The sequence below is a fragment of the Bidens hawaiensis genome, unplaced genomic scaffold (assembly GCF_021521415.1).
Source record: "Bidens hawaiensis isolate Kalapana, Puna unplaced genomic scaffold, B.hawaiensis_p1.1 tig00049230_1, whole genome shotgun sequence".
In the NCBI taxonomy this organism is placed as follows: domain Eukaryota; kingdom Viridiplantae; phylum Streptophyta; class Magnoliopsida; order Asterales; family Asteraceae; genus Bidens; species Bidens hawaiensis.
In genome coordinates this window covers 47,519-57,589 of record NW_027498819.1, presented here as the reverse complement: position 1 = coordinate 57,589, position 10,071 = coordinate 47,519, and the positions used below count along the sequence as shown (strand labels likewise).

General features: G+C 30.9%; 1 non-coding gene across 1 annotated transcript; it reads left to right on the top strand.

The window, feature by feature from the left end:
* Nucleotides 1–8,993: 8,993 nt before the first annotated feature.
* TRNAI-AAU (transfer RNA isoleucine (anticodon AAU)) lies at nucleotides 8,994–9,067 on the top strand. Its single transcript has one exon. It is a non-coding gene; the product is annotated as a tRNA-Ile (tRNA).
* The last annotated feature ends 1,004 nt before the right edge of the window (nucleotides 9,068–10,071 follow it).

The following is a 10,071-nucleotide window of genomic DNA, read 5'->3' as shown; positions in this document are numbered from 1 at the left end:
ACCGGTCTGGCTAGATCGTTCCGTGATCTCTGGTTGACCGATTGTGTTTTTAATTTTATACTGTGTGTTTTTATACTACTTTTGGAACATAAATCTACATGACTATTCCTGTTAAATGTTACTTTGGAAAAAGGTTTATGTTTTAAATACATATTGAATGAATATTTAAAGGTATAATCGTCATGATAACATACCATAAGATGAATAGATGATAATCATAGATAATAAATCACATGGATCTATTTTGTTATATTATTATTATCATTAGGGTATCAAGAAATTGGATAAAGCTTTACCCTTTCCAAGGGGTGGGGGTTCATGTCCAGTGTTGGACCATGTCTAGCCATGCATCATGCCAAAACAAGGTGTTCATGGTCCCGTTTTGACAAAAATCCTTGACGAACTGCTGGTTTGACGGTTTAGCGATACGGCTTTCACGGTTTGAAACAGTTTTTTATTTTCTTTTTCAAAATCATTAATTAGTTTGTAAGAAAACTTTTAAAATTATAACAATAGTTAATAATCATAATACATATATAACAACATACCCCAAAATTAGGAAAAAATATATAAATAACAAAGTTTAAATGACTTGTTGGCATCAAGTTTCAAACGGGACCAAACCGTTAAACCGTCAAACCGCAAAAACCAAACTCTTTAAATCTTAAACCAGCCAAACCGATTGACTTGCTTCAGATTAAAAGGTTCGGTCATGGTTTTTACATTTCTATACTAAACACATGCAGAATATTTATTCCAAATGAAAAACATGACAAATTCTTTCAAAATAGATTAATCCATAAAATCCAAAAAAACAAAAGAGCACCAAATCACCATACATGTTCATGACAATGTCTAAGTTCTTTGTTTGGTAATTTTAGCTCTAGAAAGTGAACTCTCTTTCAAACTCTTACCTTCACTGGTTACGGTTTATACGGTTATAAATCTACAACCTCTTGTAATAAATCATTGAGCATCAACTCTGCAATTAGCATACCTAAAATGTCGATATCATTCGTCGGTTGCACCCACTCCGAGTCCTTGTTGTAATAAATTTCACAAAAATCCTCATGATAATCCTTTTCTATTTCATACACCACATTACGAATCTGATCCTCAAGATCCGGTTTCAGTAACCCGAGTTGGCTTTCTCTTTTCACCGGGTTGGTCCACGGGTACACTGCCGCTGGCTTTGAGGCTCTAATGAGCATTTGTTCAACATAGTCATAAAACGGGCGTTTTCCCAACCTTAATAACGCTGTATCTTCATAATAATACTCAAGACAGTTAAGTATCTTGTGATCAACATGATGATGTATGGTCTCATCTGTATCATGATTTTCTAAAGTTTGTAGGATATGTTCCATATATGCAGATAGTTGACCAAAGATTTTGACTTTTGGTATAAGTCTGAGTTTGGCAAATATTATCCTCGACCCGACTGTCGGCTGATGAATATTTTTCTTCAGATCTGAAAATGGTAGGGAAAATAGTTCAATAATAATGGATTAGACGGTTATGATGTAAAGCATATGAAATTTTAGAGGGGACATTTTAAACTTGTTTAATTGTAATTAGGTCATTTGAGTTTATATTTTATCTCCAACTTGTTAAATGCATTATTAGGCCAAGAATATTGGGATCATCTCCGATACGTAAAAGATCATGTAGTATGCATGTACGCAGGCTTAAATATTTAGGACTCGAATATCATTAAGGATATTTTTCCAAAATAGGTAAATAAATCGACCGACCATTGTAAATGCATTATTAGGACAAGTCTTGTAATCGTATTTGAGATGCGTATTAGTTATATAAAGTTCAAACCGTATTGACCCATTACACTACGTGAAGAAACTTGTAGTCACTATATTAACATGATATTGAAGAAACCTTTTTTGTATATTTGTATAGTTCATATGCATTGACTCGTATAGAAATTTTTATATGTGTGAATAAACATGTACAACGAAAATAGTTGATATTATATCAGGATTTAGGACTGTGAATATTATGTAGACAAAGCTTTCTAAACATCAAATGCAATAATGGTGGGAGTTGAAAAATAAATTTAATAGGTTAAGAACAAAAAAGTATATGCAGTTAGAAAGTTAAATAATTACCTTGAAGACGAGCATTAATACTCTCAATGTCATCCGATGCGAATGCTAGATCTTCTGATTCAGGTCCATGCGCCTGTATTGAAACCGTAAAAAAAAAATTAAATTTCTTGACAGTTGAAACAGAAAGAATGTTTGTTAATTTGAGTATATCATTAATAGGCATCAACCAAACAAGTAAAATATAAGTGTAACAAGATTTTAAGTAAACAGCAGGTTTGATTTACAAACAAATTTGATATTTTATCTACACTCCTCTTCAAGTATATGTTAATTACTAGATAAAGAAGATAGAAAAAAGATGACCGTAAAGGTTTCGATAGTGTTATAGAGTTATAAGCTTGCCGAGATACATTTTCAAATTTAAAAGTAAAGTAATGATGTTTCTTGACCACCCTAGCAAGTTTTCGGGCCTATATTGTTTCTAAGGGTACTAAACTGAATAAATATACACATGATCTCAATCTCGAATATTTGAAGCCATGAACCTAATCAGATTAAGCTCATAGCATAAGTGTATGATCATGAATGCAACTAGAACTACTAGAAGCTTAAAAAGGAATAAAGATATTATAAATTGAAGTGCAGCTAGATTTCACAATCATATTCACAACTAGATATATACATACGCACGTGTGTGTGAGTGCACACATATCAATACTAGTTAACGGTGTGTATAATACAGCTAGATTTTACAATCATATATTATAGCATGTGTCCTTTTAATAAATCTTAACTAATAATTTTATAAGGTAAGTAAGAAACCTGTGCATCAATGTCAATATCAGAAGCCGATGGCTGATAATTAGTCGGATCCTCATTCTTAAAGCAAACCTCGGCTGACTTTAGGGAGGACTGAAACCTTTTATTGGGTCTTACCATTTTCAATGGTAAGTCCTCTTGATAGTTAAAAACATCCTTTTGCACCTTTCTTCTAACTTGATTGGAGGACTCGGTGATCATTTTCTCATCAACATCATCTTCATCATGACCAACATTTTTTGTGTGATTTGGGTCATCAAAAGATGGTTGAACAGATGTTGACCCGCTAGAAGCCATAAGTGAACCCAACCCGTTAGGTGATGCAAAGACATCACCAACCGCAACCAAACTAGCGACTTTGCCTGATTCTTTAGGTTTGGCTTCTTCTTCAACCTCACTTATTGCCCCTTCATCTTCATTAATGTGAGTTATACATCTTTCCAACAACATATTAGTTGCTTCGCTTATTAGAGATGATTGAGACATGTGCGATATAGAATGTGTGAGTCGGTCATGATGGTCAATGATGATTCTAGAAGATACCGTTATTTCTTCTAATTCACTAAACGAACCGCTACTCTCATCATATCCATAATAATCAACATGAACACTTTTGAAATCTTCTATTACTTCACTGCTTAACTCCGGTATAGTCTCTTTAGTACCTTTCCACTCGCACACAGTCTCGTTACAAACAAGTTCTTTGTTCTTTCCATGTTTGTCTTCTAGCTCACTAACCGAACCGCTTCTTAACACGTGCAAACTCTCACCATATCCATAATAATCAGCATGACTGATTTTAAAACTTTCGTTGACCTCACTACTTATCTCTGATGCGGCCTCTTTAGCACCTCTCCACTCGCATGCAGTCTCGTTGCATACAAGTTCTTCGTTCTTTCCACGTTTGTCTTTTGATTCACTAACCGAACCGAGTCTTAACACTTGCAAACTCTCATTATCTCCATAATAATCAACATTACCACTCTTAAACCCTTCTTTTTCTTCACTAGTTATCTCTGATACGGTCTCTTTAGCACCTCTCCACTCACATGCAGTCCTGTTACAAACAAGTTCTTTGTTCTTTCCACGTTTGTCTTTTGATTTATTAACCGGGCCGCTTCTTAACACATGCAAATTCTCATCATATCCATAATCAACATGGCCACTTTTTGAACCGTCTTTCACTTCACTACTTATCTCCGATACGGTCTCTTTGGCACCTCTCCACTCGCACGCAGTCCCGTTACAAACAAGTTCTTTGTTCTTTTCACTTTTAATGCCTTCTATAACTTCACTACTTATCTCTGATACCGTCTCTTTAGCACCGCTCCACTCGCATGCAGCCCCGTTACAAACAAGTTCTTTGTTCTTTCCACCTTTAGAACCTTCTTTCTCTTCACTAATTATATCTGATACGGTCTCTTTAGCACCTCTCCACTCACATGCGGTCCCGTTACAAACGAGCTCTTTGTTCTTTCCACTTTTAAGACGTTTCACTTCACAACTTATATCTGATATGGTCTCTTTAGCACCTCTCCACTCGCATGCAGTCCCGTTACAAACAAGACGTTCTTTGTTCTTTCCACGTTTGTCAGAAGAACTTATAAAACCTTCTTTCACTTTTGATACGGACTCTTTGGCACTCCATTCGCATGCAGTCCCGTTATAAACAAGACGTTCTTTGTTCTTTCCACGCTTGCTAGAAGAGCGATTGACAATTTTAGAAGAATCTCGACATCTACCTACCAGCTTAGCTAAAATACTTGTCGACCGATTCTTGGATGAGATTCCATTTAATATTCCTTTAGGTAATAACTTCTTCATCCGATTCCCGTTACTTTGTTTAGAAGTGATTTTTCCAACTTCAGACTTTAACTACAACAAATATAATCACGTTCATAAGTTGCATACAAATTAATATATAGTAACTGATGATATATAAAGTTATAAAACTTATAAGTGACGCACCTCGGTAGGATTAGCAGGGGAACTAGATTCGACAAATCTTTGACTCAGGAACTCATCATTTCATAGACAAAACAGATTTGTTGGTTCAAATTAATAACTCAAATACGAAATCGATAACAAAACTTGTCACTAACTATTAAGTAGAATTAGAATACAACATGAAGTTGAGAGAATCAATAAACTAAACACCAACAAATTGCAATAATTTAGTTTGAACAGAAAATAAGTTAAACCTAAACTATTTGTCCTGCAATGAACATTCATCATTACTCACAAAACTTGAGAAAACAAAAGGCATGGTGACTCAAAATCCAAATAAATTTGTACATGGCAAAAAAGGCACAATGAACAATTGGACAATGACCTCTAGCTTCCACATTAGGTATGAATGTATGACCATAAAATACACTTTTTATTTAATGATACAGAAACTACAATATATGCTAGGGCTAATAACACAGATCCAGTTTTAACATTAACAGGATTAAAATTACATAATTTCAAACATAATTGATAACATTTAATTCAATCCAAGAACCAGATAAACAGAATTTTACCTCCAAACAAGCATCGAAACTTCGAATTCCTCTTCTTGATTTGCTCCATTTCAGTTATTCGATTCCGTAAACACGAACACGAAGAATCCGATTAAACCGAATTCTCAATGTCTTCAATCAAACACAACTATATATATTGATAGAGAAACATACATATAACAAATAAATATATTGAGAGAGAAACATACATGTATAACTATCTAGCTGTATATACATAGAGAGAGAGAGTTCATACATTTAATGATCAATCCGATCATATTATCTTTGAACAAACTATGCGTTTTTTGAAGTTTCATATAACATAATATTACAGGTAAGAGTTGGACTGGAAATGGTATAAAGATATGCTTCGCGGGCAAGTGGTGGGGTCCACGTCCACTTGTAATAATATCCTTACGCCATGTAATCCCTCTTCACCTCTTAATTTAATGATTTTTTTTTTCACTTAAATGAATTAATAATGGATTTTAATTTAATGTGCTTTAATGTTTAGATATAGTTGGTTCATTTTTTGGAATTTTAATAAATGAAAATAAATTAACAAAATTAATAAAATGTTTATTTATTAGGATTATTATTACAAAAATAATAATGACTTAAAGATATGTTCTAATTAAAGCACTTTATTATGTCTTTAATTTTTTTATGATTTTGTTTACAATAGTTTAGATAATTACAACATAATCAATACATATTCACAGTTCAAAAAAAAAATAAAAATTTACTACATATTCACATCCTAGTTAATCTATCACCTACCTACTGATTATACCTTTTGCAGCTTATCGTGGTTTTAATACTTGACGTAACATGTAGGTAGAATTTAACCATTTATTAAATAGCTTTCTATATAATCAACATGAGACTTAGGTAATAAAATTAATTAGTTTTGATATTAAATAACTAAGTTTTAAATGCTGACATTAATTTATGTATGCTAATTATATTTACAATATAAATAATAAAATATATGTATAGTCTAGATCAAAGTCAAATATTACATGATTTTTATTTATTATTAAAGAATAAAAGTAAAAAATTAATCATTATTAATTATCAAATAATTAATAATTTATTAAATATTAAAGAAACTTATTTCAGAATTCAGAATAAAAGTAAAATAGGCATCTCACATATATAAAAAAGGTCGGTTTATGTGATTTTTTAAACGAATCTTGCAAAATATTTATGACAAAACACGTGTATATATTTTAGACGGTGATAAGCATATCCTTTAAATAAATGTGTCCTTAGGCTCACCGATGTAATAGTTGTTTATATATATAATTATAATTGCATAGTTCATTCATGTGTTATGACTTTAACAACTTAGACTCATCTTTGTATGTTAGACGAATTGTCGTAATTGGTTTTTAACTCGTCATTATAGCTAGACAATACAACTAGTTTAAAAGTAGTGTTACAATCTACCATGTATCGATAATTTTTAAATATCATTCTTTTGTATAACTACAACGATAATAAAATTATATATAAAATTTACTTTAGTAATGCAAGTTTAAGTGCCTATACTAATTACGTCTGAATTCACAAAATTAAATATAATGGATTACTATCCATAAACAGAAAAAAATATTTTACGTAGGTGTCCGTGGGGGGAAATAAAAACACAATATTTATAACGTTTGACCAATGACCATGTTAAGAACTTAATATTTTACAAAGTTGTTGAATATTAAACATGTGCATTTATTAAATTATAACCAAAGTCAAATCTTATTTAATCTGAACCCGACTCATGTTGTTAGTTGTTAAACACCACATAAACACTGTGCCACTTATTTTTCTTTATTTCAGTTCATCTCATCTAAAAGAAATGCTTTAATTTATTTAACTCCATCTCACTCCTATTAATTTTTAATTTAATATATTGTTTTTTTACCTTTTAACATGTGAAAAGTATAATCTGTGGCCCCATTTAATAAATTTAACACAAGCAGAGAATGGTTTGATTCATATAAAAATGTCATGTCATCTTAATTCATATTTTAGTATTAGAGTATATCAATAGGCTTAACTTGACAACCTGACCACATAAATTTGGATAGCCTTTAACAAGACTCGTTTAACTCATTTTTTTAATTGTATCATATATGTGTGACGAATTGTAACTGGGTTATCAGCAAGTGTATTTGTAAAAAGAATAATAAATATCACAAGATTGTTTTAAAAAGAAAAAAAGGATATAATTTAAATTCGCTAGAGTAATTCAATAATATGATCAGTTTTTTTAGTATTAAAATCTTGAAAATAGATTGAATTTGCAAATCTTTATAAAAAAGAAAAAATAAACATAGATATATAATTATCAAAGTTTTTTTAAAATTCTTAGAAGGGTTAATCCAAACTATTTTAAAAACATCTTGTCTTGAATCGTTTTTAAACAAGTCGTGTTAGTCACCTAAAACTTTTATTTTTGTATATGGTTCGGTTTGTGTCGAAATTGCGTACCTATCCACAATGCTAATGAGTTTCAAACCTTCACAAACCACTATCATACATGTTACATTAAATATTACACTTCATTAAAAAACATTCATTTTTTTCATAATACTATAAAATTTTAAACCCAGTGAAGAATATTATGTGACAGAGGAGGATCCCACCTCCACGTTCACTGCAAGTTTGTATTTCCGGACGAAAAATTCCGGATGAGCTCCATGTGTTGTGGATGCTCCGCTTAACATGTGAAACATATATACGAAGTAAAGATGTTTGATTTGAATATTATTTATTTGTTTTATAAATCGAACAAGATGTTTGAATTTTTAAGTAGATGCCAAATAAATTAGTCTTTGTTTTACATAGAAAGAGATCGAAATTGCTGAAAACTTCTATTCGAAATCACTAATTGAGAAATTTAAAGACTTTCAATGTCGTCGGGCTAAATTGTAGTTCTTCTTCCTTCGTCGTTTATGTGTAAGAACCATGTTATTTTTTCTAGGATTTATGGATTTTATTTGATGAAAAAAATTGTTTTCTTTCCTTTTCTTTTATCTATAAAAGCTTAATATTTATTTATAATATTTTCAAACCCTCTAATATAAATGTTCTAAGTTCAACGCTATTTTCCTAATGAACATCTGAATTGAATCCCTCTTGTCACTATGCTACAACGCTTATACCTATGTCCCAGGTTTTAATGTTGATATGACTAAGAGTCATCTCAACCTGTCATAGAGATTTCGAAGGACAATCAAGACAAGTTTTTTTTTTATTTCTTTTTCTTTTTTTTTAAACAGTAAACTTCAAATAAACCTCAATCCCAGGGCACTCACACAAACCAACAATCAAGGCACAAGTTAGAATAGAGTAAATTAATAACATTCATTTACAAATTTCAAGTGATCAGGTTTTAGGATTTAGCTTTTATCTGATTTTATTAACTTGATCCAATTAAAAACATTACATTAATTCGTTCTAAAATAAGTAAATGTTTCAAAGTTACATAAAAATATAAATTCCACATGAGTTTTAAGTGCAAGACTTTTTGTTTGCATTGTTTTAATAATGAGAAGGTATAATAGTTTGATAAGTGTTATCTGAATTAGATAATATCATCATAGGCCTATTAGTTCAGTTGGTTAGAGCGTCGTGCTAATAACGCGAAGGTCGCAGGTTCGGGACCTGTATGGGGCACTATTTTTTTACTTGTTTTTGTTAAAACCAGTCTCCCTCATTTTTGATTTAGATTAGGCCAACGGGATATAGATATGATATGGGCTGGAACGTCTCATTTTTCGATATTTAAGTTAACACTGTTATGGTTACACAAATGACCAATGGTAACATCATCTTCGGCTTTCGGGTCAACTTCCTTGGGTTTGAGAATCTCAATTCTAGAACCAAAACTCAACCCTAATCTATCCCAAGTTATTTGGGTACGGATTTTATCAGGCTAGGTTAATTGGATTTCAGGTATTTGACCTAGAAAACTTAAAAAATTAAAAATGCTAAACATTAAAGCAAATTAATTATCTTCACTTAACTAAAATTAGCAATAAACAAACACTAAGTTATTGATCCGTGTATTACACGAGCAGAAATATAAAAAACCGTCCAAGTAAATATATATATAATTTCAAACGACTACATTTTTTAATATGTATTTTGAGACAGCAATATAATTTATAATTGTAAGTTATATTCAAACGAAAATATAATATTGAAAAGCGTGAACTTACAAAAAATGACATTATGTAGTAGAATGTTTACAAACCAAATTTTAAACTTTAAAACATAACTTTCAAAAGCTACAAATTTTTACTATAAATAATATTTTTTGCTTTGTTTGCAACTTTCTCTTACTTATCTAAAATAAGTATTTATTTTTTGTTCGTCTCTACTCTTCACTCTAGATAAATCCACATAAAGTTGACCATGTGTAAAAACGGGTCTTTTAAGTATGCCAACACTTACTAGAGACTGGCCTAGACTTTTGTTGATGATCATTGCAAAACCAAACTACAACAGGAAAAACTTAAACAAAAGCTTTTTTATCTGAATGTGTGAATTGTGTGTGTGTGTATGCTTATATATTTAAACAATTTGTAAATTTTGTATTTGTGTCAAATTAGTTTAAATAAATATGATGTTTCACATATAAAAATGCATTTTAATAAACACAAAATTAATAATTCATT